We start from the raw sequence: 24,912 nt of genomic DNA, 5'->3' as shown, positions 1-24,912 counted from the left end.
GAGGAAAAATTGGATATCACAGTTTTCTTATTGTGACTCACTAATACACAAATCTTACTGATTGTACAAAGACCAATAGAGATCAGGAACCTCACAGGATTTTGAGAATGGGGGAGTTCAGTGATGGTAACAACACTGAATGTTAAGCAACAGTTGCTTAGTTTGTTTCTATTGGAGATGCTCATTACCTGGCAATGTGTGATGCAAATTTTACTTCCACTTGTCACCCCAAGCCTGCTATAGTCCAGCTCTTGAACATGGATTACTTCACTATCTGAGGAAACATGAATGGTGCTGAACATTGTGTGTTCATTGGCAAACCTTATGTTGGAGGGAAGGTCATTGATGAAGCAGCTGAAGATGGTTGGGCTTAGGACAGTACCCTGAGGAACTCCTGTGGAGATATCCTGGAGCTGAGATGACTAACCTCTCACAATCCTATCTGACCTGCTTTGTAGTCACTGTATTTATATGAATTCATAATGTGGATGCAGGCCATTTGGCTCACTAAAGTCATTCTCCAAAGAGCATCCCACCGAGAGTGACCCCCATATCCTATCCCTAGAATGCTGCATTTCCCATGGCTAATCTACCTAGGATTCCTATCGGAAGGGTGTTGTGAAACTTGAAAGGGTTCAGAATTAGGATGTTGCTCGGACTGGAGGATTTGAGCTCTAGGGAGAGGCTGAATAGGCTGGGGCTGTTTTCCCTGGAAAGTCTAAGGCTGAGGGGTGACATCATAGAGATTTATAAAATCATGAGGGGCATGGATAGGAGAAATAGACAAAGTATTTTCCCTGGGCTGGGGGAGTCCAGAACTACAGGGCATAGGTTTAGGGTGAGAGGGGAAAGATATAAAAGGGACCTAAGGGGCAACTTTTCATGCAGAGGGTGGTGCATGTATGGAATGAGCTGCCAGAGGAAGTGGTGGAGGCTGGTAAAATTACAACATTTTAAAGACATCTGGATGGGTTTATGATGCTTATACCCATCATATTAAAACTAGGAAAGGTTTAGAGCGCTTCGGTGCGGGTGATGGCAAAAGGGATTAGATTAGATTGGTAAATCTGGTCAGCATGGACGAGTTGGACCAAATGGTCTGTTTCTGTGCTGTACATCTCCATGACTCTAATCCCAACAATCTTCCTATGGGCCAGGTATGACTCCAAACAGTGGAGAGTTTGCCCCTGATCCCAATTGATTCCAGGTTTACCTGGGCTCCTTGATGTTACATTCTGTAAAATATAACCTTGATGTCAAGAGTTGCCAGTCTCACCTCACCTCTGGGATTCAGATCTTTTGCCCATGTTTGAATCAAGGCTTGTAGTGAGGTCAAGAGCTGGGTGGCCCTAGTGGAAACCAAACTGGGTGTCACTAAGCAGGTTATTACTGAGATAGTGCTATTTGACAGCACTATTGATGCCACCTTCCATCACTTTTCAGATGATCGAAAGTATATTGATGGGGCAGTAATTTGCTGGTTGGAATTGACCTGCATTTTGTTTACAAAACATAAGCTGAGCAATTTTCCATACTATCAGGTAGATGTCAGTACTATAGCTTTACTGGAACAGATAACTAAGGGCATTGCAAGTTCTGGAAGACTGGTCTTCTGTGCTATTGACAGAATGTTGTCAGGACCCATATCCTTTGCAGTGTCGAGCGTCTCCAGACATTTCTTAATGTCATATGGAGTGAATCAACAGCTCTCTGTAACATCTCTCCACCAGTGCAGTCGTAGAAAGAAGAACAAAAAATGAATTTCATTCAAAAGTCAAATGAAGAAAAGTAATACAGTTAGTCATGCAATACAGCGTGAATGGGGCAGGAGCTTGAGCACCTCCTCCTCTGCCACTTCTGCCATCTTGGAAGTGATGGCAGGCATCATCATCAATGCATCAAGTAGCACCTGCTCAGCAATAACCTGCTTAGTGATGCCCAGTTTGTGTTGTGCCAGGTCCATTCAGTCCTGACCTCATTATAGCCTTAGTTCAAGCATGGCCAAAAGAGCTGAGTTCCAGAAGTGAGATGAAAGTGGCTGTCCTTAACATCAAGGCTGCATTTGACTGAGCGTAGCATCAAGGAACCCTAGCAAAACTGGAATCAGTGGGAATCGAGGAAAAATTCTCCACTGGTTGGAATAATAATTGGCACAAAGGACGATGGTTGTAGTTGTCAGAAGTCAGTCATCACAACTCTAGGATATCTCTGCAGGAGTTTGTCAGGTTTGTATCCTTTGTCCAATTATCTTAAGTTCCTTCATCAATGACTTTCTTTCCATCATAAGATGAGAGAGGTTACTGATGACTGTATAATCTTCAGTACCATTTGTGGGTTCCTAGAATGCTAAAACAGTCCATGATAAAATGCAGTAAAACTGGACAATACCTAGGTTTGGGCTGACAGGTGGAAATCATTATTCATGCCACATAATTGCCAGGCAATTATGATCTCCTAAAAGAGAATATGTAACCATTGCCTTTGACATTCAATGACATCATCACCACTGAATCCCTTGCAATCAACACCTTGGTTGGTACCATTGACCAGAAACTGAACTAAGTACTGTGGCAACAAGAGCAGGTCACAGGCAAAGGATCTTGCAGTGGGTAACATGCCTCCCGACTTCTCAAAACTGTCCGGCATTTACAAGGCACAATTCAAGAATGGGATGGGATGGATGAGTGTAGCTCCAACAACACTCAAGAAGTTTGTTACCATCCATGTCAAAGTAGCCGTTTTGATTGGCACTACATACACAAACATCCATTCCCTCCTCCACATATGTTCAGTAGCAGCAGTGTGTATATGTAAAAGATGTACTGCAAATATTCACAAAAGCTCCTTAGGTAGAGCCTTCTAAGCCCACAACCACAAGGAAAAGAGCCACAGCTATATGGGAACAACAACACCACCTGCAAGTTTCCCTAATACCATTGATATGATTACAAAAACAGCTGGCAGCAGGTCAAGAAGGCAGCTCATCAACACCTTCTCAAGCACATATGGGGATGGGCAATAAATGTTGGCCTCGCAAGTGATGTCAAAGTTTCATGAATGAACTTTTTTAAATCTGTGGCTCAAATTATTCATTAACAAAAGGGGACTTGAAATAGACATCAAATTGCTTCATTTTAAATGCAAAATGCTGATTTCTTATTTCAAGAACAGACTTCAGACACCTAAGCAAGGGGACTTTACCAAAAATATTCTTGCAGCTCCTCTAGTTTCACGCTGAATGTTAAGTCTTCCATTTTTACACCTGTAGCTCTTTTTTTTAATTCATTCATGGGATGGGGGTGTCACAGGCTATGCCAGCATTTATTACCCATCCCTAATTGCCCAGGGGCAGTTAAGTGTCAACCACATTGCTGTGGGTCTAGAGTCACATGTAGGCCAGACCAGGTAAGGATGGCAGTTAGCTTTCCTAAAGGACATTGTTGGAAAAACCCATTTGGTTCGCTAATCGGCAATGGATTCATGGTTATCATTAGATTCTTAATTCCAGATACTTATTGAATTCAAATTCCACAATATGCCGTAGCAGGATTCAAATCTGGGTCACCAAAACTTTATCTGGGTCACTGAATTAATAATCCAGCAATAATACCACTAGGCCATTGCCTCCCCGCCTGATACATCAGGCCAAAAGAACACTAGACCTATTCTTTTAATCCTCACTTTTCATTTCTCTTTAAGACAAGTATTTAATCAGAAATAGAATTACTTCAATAAATAACCTTAATCCCAAGTGAATTCAGGGGAAACCACTGGACGACACAGAGCAATTTCACAAAATGATATGTTTATAGAATTAATAAGCAAACATTATAATGAAGACAATTAAAGGCAATACTTTTTCAGCTTTGAGGTTTTTGAGAATGACGTTTTATATTCATGTTGTATTCACAATGTTCATAAAGCTTGGTCCTCATTATTTTGAGCTTCTTCTGAATCAAATGTCTGTACTCTTTCACACTACAGCCCTGACTGAATTATTTGGAACAACACTTTGTCATGCCCTAGAAAATAACATTGCATAATTTTCAGTGCTTTCCAATATCTGAGGAAAGATTACACGTATTCCCAATTTAGATTAGCATTTAAGATAAAGTAACAAGCTGTTAGCAAGTTCAAATAGCTGCAGTGCAGTACTGTAACTAAAACAAAACTCATGATCTTGATCACAAGATGAATGTCCGTCAACAGTCACTCTTGCAAATTAAACTGTAACTTTAGACATTTGTTTTGAACAAGGTGCCGCAACTGAATGACCTGTCCTGTCTTTACAATCCAATCAACTTTTAGAATACCAAAACCTTCAAAGTCCATAAAAGATCTTTCCTTTCTCCTTCAATTATTCACTAACATAACATAACACAGAGCTTTTGTGACATAAAGGTTGACATGAAATTGTCACTGAAAGTTTTTAAGGAGAAGCTAGGTAGAGTTTTCAAATGCTGGAGGGTTGAAGGCTAGGATAAGGTGCCATGGAAAAGGGATTAGGGGCTGGGACAGATCAACCTTGATCATGTTGTTGGCAAGGCAGGTTTGAGGGGCCAAATAACTATTTCTTATGTTCTTAAAGCTGAAAGCCATCTTATTCATTGCAGCAAAGCCCCAGATTTACTAAGGAAGTGTTGATTCATTAAATTGTAATCTTGATATGGCTGTGAAATCCTGCAATCTTTGTTTAATTAAATAAGCGTTGATATCACAACAAACATTTTGACCACGTTGTATTTAAGATAAAAAGCAAGAAGAGCTGCATCATTTGTGTCATGTTATCAAATTACATCTGACATATTTGGGCATCATGTAAATATTGCATTTGTGGAAAATGAAATAAGGTCTTATAATAACTTATTTAAATAAAATCAATTCCCCTTTCGCACAGTGAGAGTTATGCAAAAAAGGCATAATACTGTCATAATACATAATCTTTAACTAACCTCAGTAATAAAAGATTGACAGCACAATGACTTTCAACAGTGCTTAGCCTTGATAGCTATCAGTCTATTCGACTGTGGTCTGATATGCACTACAACACACGACAGCTAATCAACACAAGCTCTTGAGAACAGTATTTAATAAAATGATGTTTTCTCAATATACTATGCATGACAGATTCTCAATTAAGTGCAGATGCTTAATTTGTCAATAAATGTTGAATGCTTTGCTTGTGTTCAGTCAGTTATTCTCATGTGTGCCAACTAAAAATGCATCTGAGCCCCTTAAAGGGCACAATTTTCCATTATCCCAATTTCAGTGATTTGTATTTGAGCGTAACTGTTCACTTTAAATCAGCCAATTCCATTTAAAGATGTTGCCAGTCTTTAAATGTAACATACAACGGCTCCAAATGAAAACAGCCATTTTACCCTATCGTCTGTTATAGTGAAAATGTCAAATGTGATGCTAAGATCACCACCAGAATTGTGCTTCATATTACTGTTTTAGACCTCTTGTGATGGGAAAATTGGAGAAAACACTTCTTTGGACCTTTTGACCAGAATGTCACTCTATAGTTCACTCAACAGGAGATATATTTATAATCTACAGACAGTGTTGCACTATTTCCTTAAAAGGTAATATGTAGAAATTTGCTGTGGAATTACTGAAGCTCTCATATGTTAGCAAGTGGCCATCACTTGCACTGAACACTATTTTCAGCTGCTTAATTGAAGTACCTTCATTTTGATATTACCACAACCGTTGCAACGGTGTTGTCAGCTGATTGGGTTTTTTTTGAGCGTCCTCAATTCCAGACCAGCCAAAACAAAACATTTTGCACAAATCAGCAAACCATTTTCTTCAGCGGTTTGCACAAGAAATTTTGATTACTTTGAAGTAATTACTTAGAAGTGCCTTAATTCACATTGCATGCAATAACTATTTGGTGGTTAATTATATCTCATCTGTCTGTTTTGCCTCAAATGTTTCTGTTCCTTCTAGTGTCTGAAATACACAGGAAAACATTAATAATAATCTAACACATCAGTCAATTCATAGCAGCTCGTGAAATTGCATTGCATAAAAAAAGACCATTTCTGAAAAATATGTAGATGCAGAATCTGAAAAAAAAACAAATAAAGCAAGACAGCAATAGCACACAGTGTTTTCTCAATCATGGCAAATTTTGTGAGAGAGACAGAGGGAAAAAAGTCAGAAAAACTTGACAATTATCATGCTTTACTCTGAATCAAGTGATGCAAAAAGGAGGAAGTCAGATCCTATTAAAATGTTTTATAAGTCGTAAGCATGCTCTTATGGAATTCTTGGCAATATTCAAAATTCCTAGGCCAAAGAAAAGTTTGTATTTTACCTTGACATATTGACTCAGATCTCTTTTAGCAAATAACAATACATTTTGTTTACATTCATGATGTCTTGTACTATTAGCAAGTCCTGCATTTATTGTCCACCTCTAATTATCCTTTCGAGAATGAGGCAATGCATCTTGAACTTCTGCAGACCAAAGTCTGTGCAACTGAAAATCAGATTGATGTTTCCAGGTTATCAGTACTATCAACTTCAAAATAATTCTACATTGCAATGGAATAAATACCAATTAAACCATATAGATAAAGTACAGTTTAAGTGAACTGGGTGATTTTTTTTGTTTAGTATGAAAGTTGATTTTGATTGACCACTGAACCATACATTGTGTTCCAAAATGGATATGGCAGAGGTGTACTTCCTTACCTGTATAAATAGTTTTAATGTTAAAATATTTGAAACTATGTTATCCATGTGATCTATTCTAAAAGGACTGTTCATGCATCATGTACTCTGTGTATCTGTGCATGCGTAGGTTTTTATATACAGTCACGTGGAGCTATCCTTAGATTGTCCTAATTACTTTAACAGAATTCCTTGCAATGTCTGTCAAACCTGTGTACGAATCACTGATTTAAAACCCAACATATATCCAGTACAAAGCAAGTTGCCTCAATTTCTTATTTAGTTTAAAAGCATTGTGGTAGGAGCCCTCCCCACCACAAATCTTGTCACCACTCCCTCCCCACACCCAGCAGATTTCTGCTAATTGTACCTGATATCAGGCTTTTAAGGCCGTTATTGAAATTTTCCTTCTGGTGCAAGGGCACTATCTGGTATATTTACAAATTTTTGATTTCTTTTAGCATTTACTATGGTGTTAACTACTGTACACCAATATAATTAACATATGATTCAGTATAGTCTTATAAAATAATTTTCAAATTATTTAAAACTGAGTTATTCAGGTGATGGACCTTTTGATTAAAAGTGCTTGTTTTAGCTATTAGAAATTAGTATTAATGATTTACTTGGAAATTTAACTGGATTGAGGGTCGAATAAGTCCCCTGGCTTACATAAGCTTCATTCCAGTGTTGAAGGGGTGGTACTGGAGATAGTGGTTGTACTAATGATTATTTAAAATTCTATAGATTCTGGAAAGGTTTCCTGCAAACCAGAAACTTAATAGTAACTTTACTATTTAAGACGAGAAAATAGACTACCACATACTTGTCAGTTTGGCATTAGTGGTAGTGAAAATATCGGAAGTGATTATAAAGGATGTGATAACTCAATATTTAGAAGAGTGATGAGATTGGGCAGGGTCAATGTGGATTTATGAAAGGTACAACATATTTGACAAACCTGGTAAAAACAATGACTGCAGATGCTGGAAACCAGATTCTGGATCAGTGGTGCTGGAAGAGCACAGCAGTTCAGGCAGCATCCAAAGTGCAGCAAAATCGATGTTTCGGGCAAAAGCCCTTCATCAGAAATAAAGGCAGTGAGCCTGAAGCGTGGAGACCTGTCAGAGCTTTTCGAGAATGTTATGTCAAGCATATATAAAGGCGAACCAGTGAATGTATTGTCTTTGGATTTTCGGAAGGCTTTTGCTCAGGTTCTGCAGTGACGAGCAAATAAATTTAGAGTAGGTGGAATTAGGAAAAATATACTAGTCTGGATTTAGAATTGGTCAAACATAAAAAAATCAGAGAGTAGGCATAAATAGATCATCTTCAGATGACAGGCTGTTATTGGTCAGGCATTGCAAGGATCAGTGTCCACAAATGTTCACAATCTACATAAAATAATTTAATTTGGCACCAATTGTCATATTTCCAAACTGCTGTGAGTAGGAATGTAAGGTATGAGAAGAATGCAAGGAGGCTTCAAGAAGACTTCGTCAGGCTAAGTGAATGGGGTAGAACATGGTGGCTGGAAATATAATGTGAATAAGTGTGAAATTTGAAACTACATTTTCAGTGAGAGATTGGAAAGTATAAGTGTCTAAAGGGACTGAAAACAACAAATGCTGGAGATCACAGCAGGTCAGATAGCATCCATGGAGAGAGAGCAAGCTATTGTTTTCAATCTAGATGACTCTTCATCAGAGCTGAACTGAAGTATAGCGGGGGCAGCATTTATGCTATAGTTTTTTTGGGGGGGAAGAGGGGTGGCAGTGGGGGTGGTGGAGTATAGAGTACTGGTGAAGAAAAGCTATTAACAGTTCAGATTAAGTAATCGGAGTGTCTAAAGGGACCTGTGTTTCCTTGTTCATGAGTCACTAAAAGTTAGCATGCAAGTACAGCCAGCCATTAGGAAGATAAGTAGTATTTTCACTTGCATTGCAAGGGAATTTGACTATGAGAGTAAAGATGTCTTGTTACAGTTGTATAAAGCCTTGGTGAGACCTCATTTGGAGCATTGTGTGTTCTTTTGGTCCTCTTACTGAAGAATGAATATAATGTTTTGGCATTGGAAGTTCACTGGATGAATCCCTGAGGTGGCAGAATTGTTTTATGAGGAGAGATTGAGGAAGCCGGGTCTGTATTCCATAGGAGTTTTGACAAACGAGGGGTGACCTCATTGAAACTTGTAAAATTCTTACATGGTATTTTAGGTGGATGTAGATGTTTCCTCTGGATGATGAGTTTAAAGCCAGGGACATGATCTCAGGATAAGGGGTATATCATTTAAGGCGAGGATAAAGAGAAATTTCTTCACTCAGAAGGTAATGAATCTTTGTAATTTTCTACCCCAGAAGGCTGTTGAGGCTCAATCATTGAACAGAAATCTGAAGATTCTGGAAACTAATTACATTAACGGATAAAGAGATAATGCAAGAAAATGGTTTTGATGGAGTTGATCAATCATGATCTAACTGAATGACAGAGCAGACTCACTGGACTCAAGTCCTACTTCTGTTCCTATTTTCCTATGACAAACCCATTGTCAGCTATACAAAGCCAGCTGCATTAAGTTATAGCTCTTAAATATATCAAAGAATGTATCTTAAAGCAAATCTATTCTAAGACATGGCCAGGTTACATTGGTTCACTGTATCCTTTACATTTGATGTTAACTAAATTAAAAACTAGCACAACCTTTGAGTGCAATTTGTGCCTTGGTCTTCAATTGCACCCAAAGCAGAAATGCCAATGCAATGGACTGAATTTACCAGGCACTGAATGACATGGCAAGGAGGTTGGGAAATGTGCAAGATCAGCAGTGAGAAGCATGTGTTGAACAGTAAGATGAGATTCTCACTAGTGTATGGCGCTTAGCCTATTTGTTCCAGGCCTCTGATAAACCTCTATTGATTTTTAAAGGACAGACCCCTGAGACTAATCATGACCCTTCACTTCAGTAACTTTGATGGACAACCCCAAATGATGAGCGACCAGACCCCGACTGATCTTTGTGCAACTCCCCAATTGACTTAGAATTCATCTCCTGACTGGTTGCATATACTCCCATGCCCCCTCATACTCCCATTCCCATTTATCTTCAACAGCCAATCACACTGGTCCATAATGGAACACCCTCAGGACAACAATCTAATATTCATCTCTGTGCAATTCCCCAACTGACTTAGAATTCATCTCCTGACTGGTTGCACTAGCTCTACACGGATAACTGTGGCCCACTCACAGGAGTGTAGATGTATGGACCGCCAAATCCTGATGCCTCAAACAGCAGACCAACTGTCCTCAACCCTCTGGGCTAATATGGGAGCCTGTCCTTGATTTAGTGTGCCACAACCCGCTGAGAGCATCTCCCTTGATTTGACTGATGATTGATCCCCTTAGACAATAAGGCATGGCAATTCAATTGTTACACATGCAGTGTTGTTTGCTATTGTACATACATGACACATTGTGCAGGTGAGAGATTGATATGGCACAGTGGCATACAATAACATATCCACCAGTTGGCCGATCACAAGTTGCCTCGACCTGCAACTGTGCTAAAAGGAGAAGCAACATAAAAGCAATGTAAGTCTTTAACCTCTAGTTGAGGGGGCAAAGTGCAAATAGGCAAGACGAGACAGAGATACTGTGAGCATGAAAGTAGGCACAATATGAATGAATGCAAGGGAGAATACAAAGATCACTGGAGTGCAACCTGGTCCAATCCATGAGATGGATGCCTGTCCCTGTACACAAAGTATCTTTGCAGCAGCCATTCACAGAAAGTGCCAGGTGCACTCCAAAGTGCAGTTTGAGGTGCAGAATCATATTGTAAGTGGATTGGAGATGTGCCATGAGGCTGTGGTGAGGCTAGGATACATCAGATCCCAAGGTCCATAGATGGATTGGCATGTGTGGATTCAGTGCCAATAGAATGTGCTCTGAGTTGTTGGTCGCTGATGGAGAATTGGAGCAAGTAACTGTTCTGAATTGTATGTCAATAATTATTCGTGTTAGTTTTCATCCAATGAGTGGGAGAATGAGACATTGCACATCAATGAGATGAGTTTAGCTAATAATGAAATGTTCATGTATGGTGATGCATGCAGATAGACCTCACACCGCTCACTCAGTGAGAATCCCGTCTCACCATTTAACACTTAGTTGGAAAATACAATTTTTTGCTCCCAAGGTTGAGAGGCTCCTCATTGCATATTTCAGGTGATTTTCTCAACTTTATCACATGGTCCGCAACATTCAGGGGCTAGGGAGAGGAAAACTTGGGATAGGCACTTTGGTGGCAGCTTGTTATGTGCCTGCTTTTATGCTGACAGGAAATTAAAATCAGGTTCACACCTATCAACTCCAACTCAGAAAAAATGTTCTAAATGTTCTCGCCTATGTTAATTTGTTTTCTTGCCTGTGCTAATTTACATTGTAAATTAAAATTCAAACTCTAATGCCAATCAGCTAAAAACTGTTGCAATGCCTTGGGAATGATCTCACTGCAGACAACAATTTAAAACTGTTACTATGGCAAGCCCATTATTTTTTGAAATCAGGAAGAAATTTGAATGTGAATACATTGATATAATACACAAGAAAAAAAAATGCCACCAAGGCATGGAATACAATTAATTTGTTCTTAGTTTGGATTCAAAATGATTCATCCTAATAAGGGCTCTTGACGAGTCTAGTGGAATTTACACATCCGGTTTATGTTAACAATCAAAAATAGCACAATCACCACAAATGACCAGTGTTGTAAATCGTTTGTTTGATTTTTGGCAAACATGACAGACAAATCTCTTTTATATGCTGGCCAACTGCTCAGCAGGACTGTGTCAATATTTATTTTTAAGCAATGTTTGGGATGTGGAGATCTCTGGCATAGCCAACACAAATTGCTTGTCCTGTTGTTGGCCTTGGGTTGGCAGTGATGGATCTGCTTATTGAGCCATGGCAGATTAGAAGGGAAGGTGCTCAAACAAAGCGGGAGTTTTAAGACTTTGATAAAACAATGATGAAGGATATTGATTGCAAGCTAGATTTTTGTGTTGGGCTCAGAAAATATGAGTCAGCATATTTTCCATGTTCAGATAGCCGAAACTGTCATTTCTGCTCATATCCACCATTTTAATCTCTCTTGGAGACATGTGGTGGGATGTTTTCCAAAGTGCTCAGTAGTGCTGGAGAAGTTCAGATGCACAGATGAGTTGTTTAGAAGAGCCTCTTCGATTTGCTGAGATATTGCAGTTCTCCAACCTAGTTCTTATCCTCCATCTCTAAATCCTCATCCACGTTCAAGCCCTCTAATATTTCCATGCACCCGTCATTTCCACTCCTCATTCTGCTGCAAACCCCCTTACCTAAAAAGTAATCCTCATACTCCCCATGTCCTTCAATACCTTCTCTTATTCCCCTCAATTCCCCTCTTCCACCCCAAGTCCCCATATACCACCTTCATGCTCTCTCACATTCCTCATGCCCGCACATATTTCCATGCCCCTTCATAGTCTCATTCCCCATTTATCTTCAACAGCCAATCACACTGGTCCACTATTGGAAGCCCTCAGAATAACAATCTAATAGAGCTGTCATACTAAAAGACATGTTTATTCCTAGATTTGTTGCTATTGTACAAATCAGGCTGTAGACTGAAATCTGGATTAATACATCATGGTTTGTTTTGCTTTGGTTTTAACAAGGTGGTCATTCATTGACATATAAGCTCACAATATTGCAGATATGTTTAAATAATTTTTTTAGCCACACTATACGAATTCTATGATTCTAAGAAAATGAAGATAAAATAGAAGAAACTAAACGATTTACTTACAATGCAAAATCAAAGAGTTTTAAACACAGTGAAGAAGTAGAATCACTTTAATCCCAAAACATTCTTTCACAAATTCCAAAAAAAAACCCTTGTACAGCACCCGTAAACTTTGGTTTTATTATACTCAGACAAGAGAAGAAATCTTTTCCTAACACCTCATATGCTGAAGGCAAACATGATGGGAAATATTGAAAGCTTCTTCCTGGAGGAATCATACATGCTCAGCCTTCAAGTTATCTCCCTAGCATTTTAACCCAACACTTCTGGTTTGGTACTCTGACTAACTTCTTCCTCTAAGGTAGTCTATTTTCACCATATTCTCCCATTCTCAGCAGCACTGTTCCATACAATCATCTTTATTCAAAGGTTTCACAGAACTGCGGAGTTGAAAATTGTGGTGCTAGAACAGCAGGTCAGGCAGCATCCAAGGAGCAGGAGAGTCGACATTTCACACATAAGCCCTTCATCAGGAGTGCAGTCTTCACTTTCACAGAACTGCCCAAAACAAAGTAAAATTGAAAGAAATTCTCTTTCTCTCTCGGCTATGGGGATTTCCCCTAAGTTAAAAAAACCCTATATCTTAAGGTGAACAAAATCCCATTAGTGCGACTAAAGCACCTCTTAAAATCTGTTTTAAAATAAGTCACCATGGCTGCAGAAATACTTACGAGTTATTAACTTCAGACTCACAAAAGACCAACATATCACTAACTCAAAAGCCAAAACACAAACTTAAAGTAATATACATCATTAAAATATATTCAGTGGTTCATACCGTAGACATGTTATACTTTAAAAACTCACATTGTTAGAACAAAAATTCCAAAAATTAAAGCTCCGCAAGTGGGCATCCTGCCGTCAAAGACAACTGTTTATTTATTTATAACATCAAAGAAAATTAATGCCTTAATAAGTTATTAGAACTGCAAAAAAAAATTGTGAAGCAGGCTGACTTATAAGAACTAGGAGTAGGCAATTCTGCCAAAAAAGCTAAATAATGGCAGATGCTGGAAATGCTGAAAATCAGAAACAAAATCAGAAACTGCTGGAAACTCAGCAGGTCTGGAAACATCTGTGGAGAGAAAGCAGAGTTAATTTTTCAGGTCCTATGACCCTTCCTCAGAACTATTCAGAACCGTTCAGAAGGAAGGTCACTGGACCAAAAAAAAATTAACTGTGGTTTCTCTCCATAGATGTTGCCACACCTGCAAAGGTAATTCAGCCCTTTGAGCCCACTCCACCATTTAATATGATCATGACTGATCTCATCTTGGCCTCATCTCCAATTTCCTGCATCTCTTCATAACCCATCAACTAAATACTAATTAAAATTTGCCTACCTCCTCCATAAATGTACTCAATATTCCAGCATTTACTGCTTTCTGGGTAGTGAATTCTGCAGATTCATAACCCATGAGAAAAGTAATTTCTTCTCATATCTGTTTTAAATTTGTTATCCCTTATTCTAAAACTATGACCTCTTGATATAAGACCAAAGCATTTAAGAGGCATTTGGATGGGTATATGAATAGGAAGGGTTTGGAGGGATATGGGCCGGGTGCTGGCAGGTGGGACTAGATTGGGTTGGAATATCTGGTTGGCATGGAATTAGGCTACTCACCCAATGGGTCTGCTCCACCATTCAATCATGGCTGACAGGTTTCAAAACCCCCATGTTCCTGCTTTCTTCCCTTAACCCTTGGTTCCCTTGACAATCAAGAACCTATCTATCTTCGCCTTAAATGTACGGAATGACCCTGCCTCCATAGCCTTCTGTGGCAGTGAATTCTATAGATACACCACTCTCTGGCTAAAAATAATTTCTCCTTATCACTCTTCTAAAAGATCTTCCCTTTATTCTAAGGCTGTGCTCTTGGGCAAAAGTTATTCCTGCTGTATTCCTGATGAAGAGCTTTTGGCTGAAACGTCGATTTTACTGCTCTCAGATGCTGCCTGAACTGCTGTCCTTTTCCAGCACCACTCTAATCTGTGCTCTTGGGTCCTAGTCTCTCTGACCAGAGCCTGAAAGAGCCTCAGAAGTATATCTCTGCTTTTATATTCAAGTCCTCTCAAAACAAATGCCATCCTTGCATTTGCCTTCCTATAGATTATATTGATTAACCAATATGAGGCAGATTCTATAATCCTGGACTTTTCAAAATACAATCAGGCATTCATAATAGCCACAGGTACAACAGCAAATCTGAGAATGTCAACAATGGAACAACTGAAACTAAGCTATCAATATGCCCCCATTGGTCTCAAACTTTCAGGCCCAATAGTTTTTGTTTAACCAAATTCCAGAATCCATTGCAGCATACAAAAATAATGCGAGGAAAGAAATGCAAATTTCCTGTGGTCCTTATAAAGGCAAATCTGACCTCAGGAGAGGTGTGTGAGCATTTAAGCTCAATGCCTGTCGACCTGACAAAAAAATCACACAAAGATAACGTGGGGTCAGAAAGAAACATCAAATAGGAATTTGCAGTCAAAAATCTTAATTCCTTTTATATTCTCAATCTAATTTCTGTTTCCACTGAAAATTGAAGATCCAACATGTATGTTTAGTTCATGACAGCTTGTTTCCAGTCACATTACAGTTGATAACGTGCATATGTACTCGCAATCCTCGAAAAAAACAAACACTTTAAAAAACAAGGTTCAGATTTATGAACAGCCCTAATTACTGCATCCTGTGTCCTGACACCAACTGTCTCTATTACCTAATGCATTAATCATATTGAACTTTTCCCTGTCTCTCTATATTTGAACCAAAACCTTTGCAAGCACAAAGGCACCTGGCTTTGATTCAATTTCATTGGACAACATCACTTGATTGATAAAGGATCTTGGCCAACAATCTTCCCATCACACATCTGACCAGAAATCTCTCAGCTTTGGCATGTGTTGTGAGGATTTGCAGGTTGACACTCAACCTGTTTGGCCAAATCATTAATGCACTTCCCTTGGTCATCAAATCATAGACGGACACTCAAACTAGAATTTTTGGCTCAAAGGCATGAATTGTGCTTCAAGACTTACACAGATCAAAAGTAAGGGTCAAAGATATTAGACAATCACCACGAAATCCAATGGTGAATTCATTAGGAACTGCACTACCAAGAAAGTAGTTAGAATCTTTTGCTGCAAAGAATATTTAAGATGAGTGCTATAATTAGATTGATGGGGAAGCTTGATAACCACATGAAGCTGAATGCCTGCTCCTTGCTGTAAATTCCATACAATTTAAGATAAAATCTAGAAACTACAGATGGAAAGAATGTTTGAACCTCTGTCTGTAGCTCCAAATTACAGCACGCATGCAAAATAAATATGATGTGACAGCAACTTGGATATCTTGGGTTGATTTAATTTTTTTTTTGTTTAAATGGGAGTTGTTTTGCAATGTTTCTCATTGCAAGGCCTAGCAATATTATTCACAGTATCTAGGCCCAAGACTCTAGCATACCTTTCATAAATGTCTCCACCTTTGCATTTCACTTTTATCCTTTAAGATACCTCAATGAGTTCGCCTCTGATCAACTTTTGACCATCTGAACTAATTTTTCTTGAGACTTGGTATGGTAGCTTTGTTTTATAATGCTCCTGTAGAGAGTCATGTTATGTTAAAGGTGTCATATTAGTATAATTTTTTTGTCTACTGTATCAAGCTTTTTCATAATTATCAGATTATCATAATGATCTATCAGACCATCGCATTGTCTATTTTTGGAGAAACCATTCAGTCTATTCAATTTCTCTTGATCATGATAATTTTCAGTCTGGTATCATTCTTCACAGTCCTTTTTAGTTTGGCACTTCTCCATTCCCTCCATATCCTTTCTGTGGCATGGAGACTAGAAAAGTGTACAAATTCAATAAATTGACCCCCAACTAACTTTGTGCAATTACCCTGACTGCTTTAGCAACTAACTTTCCAGCCTGAGACAATGGGCACAATATACACAGGTAATGGAAAGGAATCATTTGTAAAATGATTTATGAAATAGTTTCACTTAGGACGCTATCCTGTTACCAAATCCCTCTTTATTTACACGTGCATGTACTTGACACTAGTCTGGCTTCTTCAGAGTCAGCTGTCAGAGTGAACAGAACCTCTGACACTCCTCTTTATATCTGTCAGCTAGGGCTTCCTGATTGGACCTGGTTAATAGCCCTAATCAGGGAACTCATATTCCATAAGGTCCACCTGGTTGATGTCATTACAGTCACTACATCCTGCCCCATCTAAGTCCAGGGATGTAGGCTTGTTCCTTTTCTTGCAAACTCTCCTGGAACGTGTCCAGTGGAGATTCACACGGATGATCTCTGGAATGGTTGGTCTAACATACGAGGAACGGCTGAGGATCTTGGAATTGTATTGATTGGAGTTTAGAAGATTTAATTAGATTAGATTAGATTAGATTACTTACAGTGTGGAAACAGGCCCTTCGGCCCAACAAGTCCACACCGACCTGCCGAAGCGCAACCCACCCATTCCCCTACATTTACCTTTTTACCTAACACTACGGGCAATTTAGCATGGCCAATTCACCTGACCTGCTCATCTTTTGGACCGCGGGAGGAAACCGGAGCACCCGGAGAAAACCCACGCAGACACTGGGAGAATGTGCAAACTCCACACAGTCTGTCGCCTGAGTCGGGAATTGAACTCGGGTCTCTGGCGCTGTGAGGCACCGTGCCGCCCACAAAGGGGAGACTTAATAGAAACTTACAAGATAATACATGGCTTGGAAAGGGTGGACACTAGGAAATTTTTTCTGTTAGGCGAGGAGACTAGGACCCGTGGACACAGCCTTAAAATTCGAGGGGGGTCAATTCAGAACAGAAATGCGGAGACATTTCTTCAGCCAGAGAGTGGTGGGCCTGTGGAATTCATTGCTGCAGAGTGCAGTGGAGGCCGGGACACTAAATGTCTTCAAGGCAGAGATTGATAGATTCTTGATGTCTCGAGGAATTAAGGGCTACGGGGAGAATGCGGGTAAGTGGAATTGAAATGCCCATCAGAGGAGAAAGTGAGGTCTGCAGATGCTGGAGTATCAGAGCTGAAAATGTGTTGCTGGAAAAGTTCAGGAATGAAGGGCTTATGCCCAAAACGTCAAATTTCCAGTTCCTTGGATGCTGCCTGACCTGCTGCGCTTTTCCAGCAACACATTTTCAGCTTTGAAATGCCCATCAGCCATGATTGAATGGCGGAGTGGACTCGATGGGCCAAATGGCCTTACTTCCACTCCTATGTCTTATGGTCTTATGGTCATTTTCATACTGGGTCTGGTTCCTCTGAATCAGCCTCAGATATGGGTGGCATGTACCTGATTGTAGCCTGCCTCTTCCTCCCGGAGTGTCTCTGAAGAAATTCAACCTCTTCTTCAGGTGGTAAAGGCACCAAGGTGGTGACATCCACCATGTTCATCTCAGGCTCAGAGGTTTCTTTGACACTAGACAAAGGGGACAAGCAATAGGTTCTGACAGCCTTTCCAGCTACTCTGTCAGAAGTATGTTTTGTTCCTGACCTGTTTGTGAGTTTGCAGCTTTCATGCAATCCAAGTGCTTGTTCAGGACTGCCTCACCTACCCAAACTTTGTGCATCACGAGAGCTGGCTTCATGTCAACCAAGCCTCTTACCCATGTCGGGCTACTTCCTTGGTTTCAGCACCAAACTTCATCCCCTGAAATAAACAGGCTCCCTCGCTTCGAGGATCTTGTGTCCAGCATTGGTATTCCTGATGCCATTTCACCCACCCCTCCCCAATGTCTCGGAAGATCAGATTTAACCTGACGTGCCATTTTTTCCCCATTAGTTGCTCTGCTGGAGCTTTTTCTGTCATTGTATGAGAGGTGTTCCAATAATCAAGTAGGAACTGGGTTAGTTTGAAATCAAGTGAAGCTGTATGCTGTTTATTTAAGTCTCCCTTCAAATTTTAGACTGCTCCTTCCACCAGACCATTGGTCAGTGGATGATATGGAGCTTTCCTTATATGCCACATGCCATTCGACTTTAGGAAATATTTGAATTCCCTGTTGGTAAATGATGGCTTGCACTTCTGGGAGCCAGCGTAGTGTAAAAGATGCTCACAGCTTTTCTAACATTGTCACGTGTATGAGAAATGGATTCAATGCATGTCTAACCACTCTGAGTGAGCATCTATAATGACTAAGAATATTGAGCCCATGAAAGGGCTGGCATGGTCGATGTGCAAATGCATCCAGGATTTACCGACTATTCCCAATGATGGTAATTTGTGTCCTTGTTGGCACTTTGGGCACTGCCCCACCAACACAGCTATGTCTGCAATCACACCTGGCCAGCAGACATATCTTCTCAACAACATCTTCATTTTGGAAACCCATGGACTACCCTGGTAGAGTTCAGCCACTGTCTGGCAGTGACCTTTGCTCAGGACAATCACCTTTACGCCCCATAATAAAATGCTATCCTCTATGATGACCTGGTCTTACCGGGTCCAGAAATATGTCATTTCTGGTTGTGATGGCCCATTTGTTTCTCCCATCACCACCTGCTGTTTTAGTGTTGCCAGGACAGGATCTTATTGCACAATCTGATGTTATCAGCAGTGACTGGATAGATGTCCCAAACATTTAAAACCAGAATGGACTTTTCCAATGGCAGCACCATTGGTGGTGTATCTGCCAGCGGGAGGCAGCTCGAGACACCTGCATTTGCTATTTTGCCTCCCACACAATGTTCCAACTTGTAATTATACACACTCAGAATGAGAGACACTGCTGAAATTGACCTGAAGCTATAGGCAACACAGCCTTATCCTCTTTGAACAGCCCTGCAAGGGTTTGCAGTCCGATATATTACAAATTTACATCTGTAAAGGTATTTAGATTAGATTAGATTAGATTACCGACACCCCCGAAGAGCAACCCACCCAGACCCATTCCCCTACTTTATCCCTGACTAATCCACCTAATGCTACGGACAATGTAACATAGCCATTTCACCTAACCTGCACATCTTTGGACTGTGGGAGGAAACTGGAGTATTAATGGAACTTTCTCATACCAAAGATAACCGCTAAACCTTCCATCTCTACCTGGATGTATTTGTGCTCTGCGTCAGCCAAAATCCAGGAAGCATACACTATTGGGAATTCCTCTCCTTTGGGCCATCTGTGAGCCACCACTCTGATATCTTTCTGGGAGACATCGCACATCAGCACCATTACTTGAGATCATAGTGTGCCCAACAATGATAGTTGTTTCTTCACTTCCCTAAAGACTAGGTCTTGGCTATGAGACAAACTTGACTATAATACATTCACTTGTCTCATTGTTAATGTATTGTGTAATTAAGTCATTAATATATACTGTAAATAATTGTGGTCCCAGTACTGATCTCTACTGCAATCCACTAGTTACCATCTGCCATCCTGAAAATGCCACCTTTCCCAACTCTCTGACTTCAATAGTTAGTCAATCTGCTATCCATGTTAATAGAATATCTGCAACACTATGAGTTCTTGTCTTATTAAGTAGCGTAACATGTGCTTCTGGAAATCCAAATATATTACATTCTGTACTTCCTTTTATCAATCCTGCTTGCCACCTACTCAAAGAATTGCAATAAAGTTGTCAGGAATGATTTCCCCTTCATGATGCCATGCTGACTCTGCTTGATCATATTAAATGCACTGCTACTGTATTACATCCTTTAGAATAGACACTGACATTTTCCGAATACTGTAAGTGATGTTAAACTAATTGGCCTACAGTTACCTGCATTTTGCCTCTTTTTCTTTATAAATAAAGGTGTTATATTGACAATTTTCCAATCCTCTGGGACTGTTCCAGAACCTAAGGTTCTTGGGAGATTATCACTACCTTTGTAGCTACTGCCTCTCTCTCTTAGGGTGCATCCAATCAGGTCCAGTTGACTTATTGGTCTTTAGCTCCATTGGTTTGCCAAGCACTTTTATACTCCTGATAGTTATCATATTTATTTCCTTTCCTCCTTTTGCCTTTTGGTTGTTTAGTAATTTTGGAATGCTAGTAGTGTGAAGACTGATGCAAAGTATTACTTCAGTTCCTCTGCCATTTCCTGGTTCTCCATTGTTATTTCCTCAGCCTCATTCATAAGGGGCCTCTGTTTGCCTTGACTTCTATTTCTTTTTATATGTTCACAAAAGTTCTTGCTGTCTGTACTAATATTACTTACAAGTTTACTTTCAAAGTTTAATTTCTTCCTCGTTTGTTTTGGGTTGCATTTATTGGTTTTTAAAAATTTCCCAATGCCCTGGGTTACCTCTAATCTTTGCCACATTGCGTTTTTTTTTTCAATTTCATGCTATCCTTAACTTCTCTGGTTAACCCACAGCTGGCTTATCCTTTCCTAGAGTCCTTCTTCCTCTCTAGAATATGTCTTTGCTGTGGAGCCATGAACTATTTTCTCAACTGCCTTTATTGCTAAACTCCTCCTCTACCCATCTGACTATCCCAATCTGCATGAAGGTTAAAGTCACCCATGATTAAGGTAATGTCTTCCTTACATGCTTTCATTATCTCCCAATTTATTTACTGTCCCACGGTATAGCTACTGTTGGGGAGCCAATAAACTACTCTTACCCAAATCTTCTTTCCATTTTTATTTTTTATCGCCACCCATATGGATTTGATCTCTTTCTTGCTATCATGCTTATTCCATCCCATACCAAAAATGCTATCCCACCAACCTTTCCTTCCTGCCTGTCCATTCAGAAAGTCACATACTCTTGAATATTTAGTTCTTGGTTTTGATTTTTAACTATATTGTTGTAATGCCGTCAACCTGGACTTGTGGCATTTACTTTGTTCATGCTGCCTTAATTTGTGCAGGAAATGTACTGGGCAAGCAGCAGGAGTGGGCCTACTTGTGATTAACATTCAAGTTGAATGTCCGGCTAGCACTGACTGTAAAGGCCACACACAAATGATTGTCATTTCGGCAAAGGTAATTATTGTGCCACGTTCCTATCCCCTACCCCCACCCCCACAAAAGTACCCGCAGCGTCAACGTCTATTGGAGAGACGGGCTGCAGAGAAAATGAGGGTGTTGTGTTAATTGATGTTCTTGCTAACATGACATATGTCATTTCTAGCCACTCTCCTACATCAGCGAAGGAAAATACTTCTAACATATGTATCACATAAAATTATAATTTGAGGGTACATGAAGCACATTCTAATCACACAACGTGAATGGCACGACTCTGCGGCGTCTGTTGTGTAGGCGGTCACTAAACTGGCTCACACTGCAGCGACGGTGGTGGAGTGGGGAGGGAGGTGGGATAGAGAGTCTGTGCTGGGCTACACTGAGCAGTAGGCAGCCCCATGAGTTAGCAGCTAAAGTGACTGGGAGCATATTCTCCATTGCAGGGGGCAAGAAATTCCGACGAAACGGAAACAGCCCTGGTGAGAATCTGCGTCCTCCAGGTTATTTTCCTCGCTGATGCGACTTTTTGAGGTTTTCTGTCCGCTATTCGGACCCCGCCCTCAATAATCCGCCACCCGAAAGAACCCCAAAATGCACCCGAGAGGGGAAGCATAAGCTGGCGAAAAGAGAAAGACCGCCTGTCGCACTGGTACTTTTTCTCTAAGCTAAGTCCCGTAGCTCTGGATCTCCAAGGTTGCCCATTCGAGCATGTTAGGCCAAAAACGTTCACCCCTCACTTCCTGCCCATATTTTCGGGTCTCCCAGCGAACAACGCCAGTGGCCACAGACAAGCTGCTGGATCAGATTACCTTGAATGGTCCGGCACTCAGATGCCCGCACAGACAGCAGCTCAGGAGGTCATTCTCTGAACAGTGGGTGCGGTGATTGCACAGTCAGCGGCAACAGCGTGCACAACACCAGCAGCTGAAATGACCCGATCCGCGGAAAGGGAGCACAGATGAAGCGATAGGTCTCGCTGACAGTAACACAGTCACAACTCAGCGTCTGTGGCTCCTTGTGATGGATGAGCGATGTCGCTTTGCAAAAACCACCGGCTGTTCGCATGCAATTCTCGAGTGTTCAGCGCAACGAAACTGCCACCCAGAGGGTGAGGTGTGAACACCATCCTCGCCCCGTAAATTGCGGTAAAGAATCCACCAATACAGGTAGTCCCCATTAAAAGTCGGGAGTGTGATGCTGGAAAAGCACAGCAGGAGTGGGAGGTCAGGCAGCATCAAGGGCTTATGCCCGAGCTTCGATTCTCCGGCTCCTCGAATGCTGGATGTGGTGCTGAAAAAGCACAGCAGGTCAGGCAGCATCCGAGGAGCAGGAGAATCGAAGCTCGGGCATCAGCCCTTGATGCTGCCTGACCTCCCACTCCTGCTGTGCTGTTCTAACACCATACTCCCGAGTCTGATCTCCAGCATCTGCAATCCTCACTTTCTCCCATTAAAAGTTGCACCTTTCAGGTTTTGTTTTTTCTGTTTTGCTCATTACTTTTAAAGTGTTCTCAATAACATTAACAGCAAAGTACTGAGAGACAGGCGAGTTAACATCTGTTATTAAGGAAATATTATAACCTATTATAAAGGATGTAATAGTAGAGCTTTTAGAATACATTATGTGATCAAACGAAAGTTAGCATGGTTTCATGAAGGGGAAATCAGAATTGACAAATTTACTAGAAGTCTTTGAATGGGTACGAGCAGGATAGGTAAAGGGGAAGAAGAGCATGTAATAATATATTTAGATTTCTAGAAGGCATTTGATAAAGTATCACACATTAGGCTACTTAAGAAGTGCCCTTTTGTTGTGGTAGCATATTGGCATGGATAGTGGATTGGCTAACTAACAGAACACAGATAGTTGGGATAAGGGAGCTCATCTCTTCCTACCTCGACACTGTCCTGTCCCCCTTAGTCCAGGAATTCCCCACCTACGTTCGTGACACCACCCATGCGCTTCACCTCCTCCAAGATTTTTGTTTCCCTGGCCGCCAATGCCTCATCATCACCATGGACATCGAGTCTCTGTACACATCGATCTGCCACGGCGAAGGTCTCCAAGCCCTCCGTTTCTTCCTCTCATGCCGTCCCAACCAGTACCCTTCCACTGAACTCTCATCCGCCCGGCTGAACTAGTCCTCACCCTCAACAACCTCTCCTTCCAATCCTCCCACTTCCTCCAAACCAAAGGAAGCAGCTATGGGCACCCACATGGGATCCAGCTAAGCTTGCCTGTTTGTCAGATATGTGGAACAGTCCATCTTCCGCAATTAAACTGGCACCACCACCTACCTGTTTCCCTGCTACATCAATGATTGTATTGGCGTTGCCTCGTGCTCCCACAAGGAGGTTTAACCATTCATCAACTTTATAAACACCGTCCACCACGACCTCAAATTTGCCTGGACCATGTCGGACACCTCCCTCCCCTTCCTGCGCCTCTCCATCACTGTCTCTGGCAACCAACTAACCACAGACATATACTACAAGCCCACCGACTTCCACAGCTACCTAGACTACAACTCCTTCCATCCTACCTCCTGTAAAAATGCCATCCCTTATTCCCAATTCCTCTGCCTCCACCACATTTGTTCCCAGGATGCCTAATTGCACCTCAGTAAGTCCCAGATGGCCTCCTTCTTCCATGATCACAACTTCCCTTCCCATGTGGTTGAGGACACCCTGAAGAGCATCTGCTCCACTTCATGCACCACCACCCCTGAATCCCACCCCTCCCAATGCAACAAGGACAGAACCCCCATGGTCCTCATCTTCCACCCCACTAACCTCCGCATACAACGCATCATCCTCTGCCACTTCCATCACCTCCAAACGGACCCCATCTCCAGAAATATATTTCCCTCCTGTTGGGGAGAATAGCCCCTAGATTGCCTAAGAGTGGGGCTAGGGAGGGTAGCACTATTACTACACCAGACATTACCAGCTCCAGCCCCTAAACAGTTAATCGCAGCCATGGGGGAGAACCTGGCAACTGCAGGGCTACCTGTCTGAAGTAACATTCCTCGCTGATTAGATCATGTCAGCCAGTATCAGACTGCCCCATTGAGAACTCATGACTAATAAAGGAACCGGTAACTGTCGAACGGTGTGAATTGCACTGTCGGAGTACATGATTACTAAAGCACCTGTTAATGTACACATCAGAATAGATTCCCATCGAAACCCATGATAAATGATAATGTTTGTTCATTCGCTTGCGGAAGACCATTGACTCTGTCAGACGCATAGTAATGAGATCGATACTCGGAACAATGGACCATTGATTACAGGATCGGAACTGCCGACCCCAGGATGGCTGTACCATTGTCCGGCACAGCAGGAGCTGGACAGGCACCTCGATACGGCCAATGGAGGCGCAGACCCCCTCACTCTCAGGTGTACCAACCAATGAGGGGGAC

General features: G+C 41.1%; 1 protein-coding gene across 1 annotated transcript in view; it reads right to left on the bottom strand.

Moving 5' to 3' along the window:
- LOC132817157 (inositol polyphosphate 1-phosphatase-like) overlaps positions 1-22,651 on the bottom strand; it is a 76,561-nt gene extending 53,910 nt beyond the window's left edge. Inside the window, exon 1 of the mRNA XM_060827372.1 lies at positions 22,298-22,651. The gene's annotated coding sequence lies outside the window, so the exon portion shown is untranslated. The remainder of the gene's footprint in view (positions 1-22,297) is intronic.
- Between the last annotated feature and the right edge of the window lie 2,261 nt (positions 22,652-24,912).

Source organism: Hemiscyllium ocellatum, chromosome 7 (assembly GCF_020745735.1).
Source record: "Hemiscyllium ocellatum isolate sHemOce1 chromosome 7, sHemOce1.pat.X.cur, whole genome shotgun sequence".
NCBI lineage: Eukaryota > Metazoa > Chordata > Chondrichthyes > Orectolobiformes > Hemiscylliidae > Hemiscyllium > Hemiscyllium ocellatum.
This window is presented reverse-complemented; position numbering and strand designations above follow the sequence as displayed.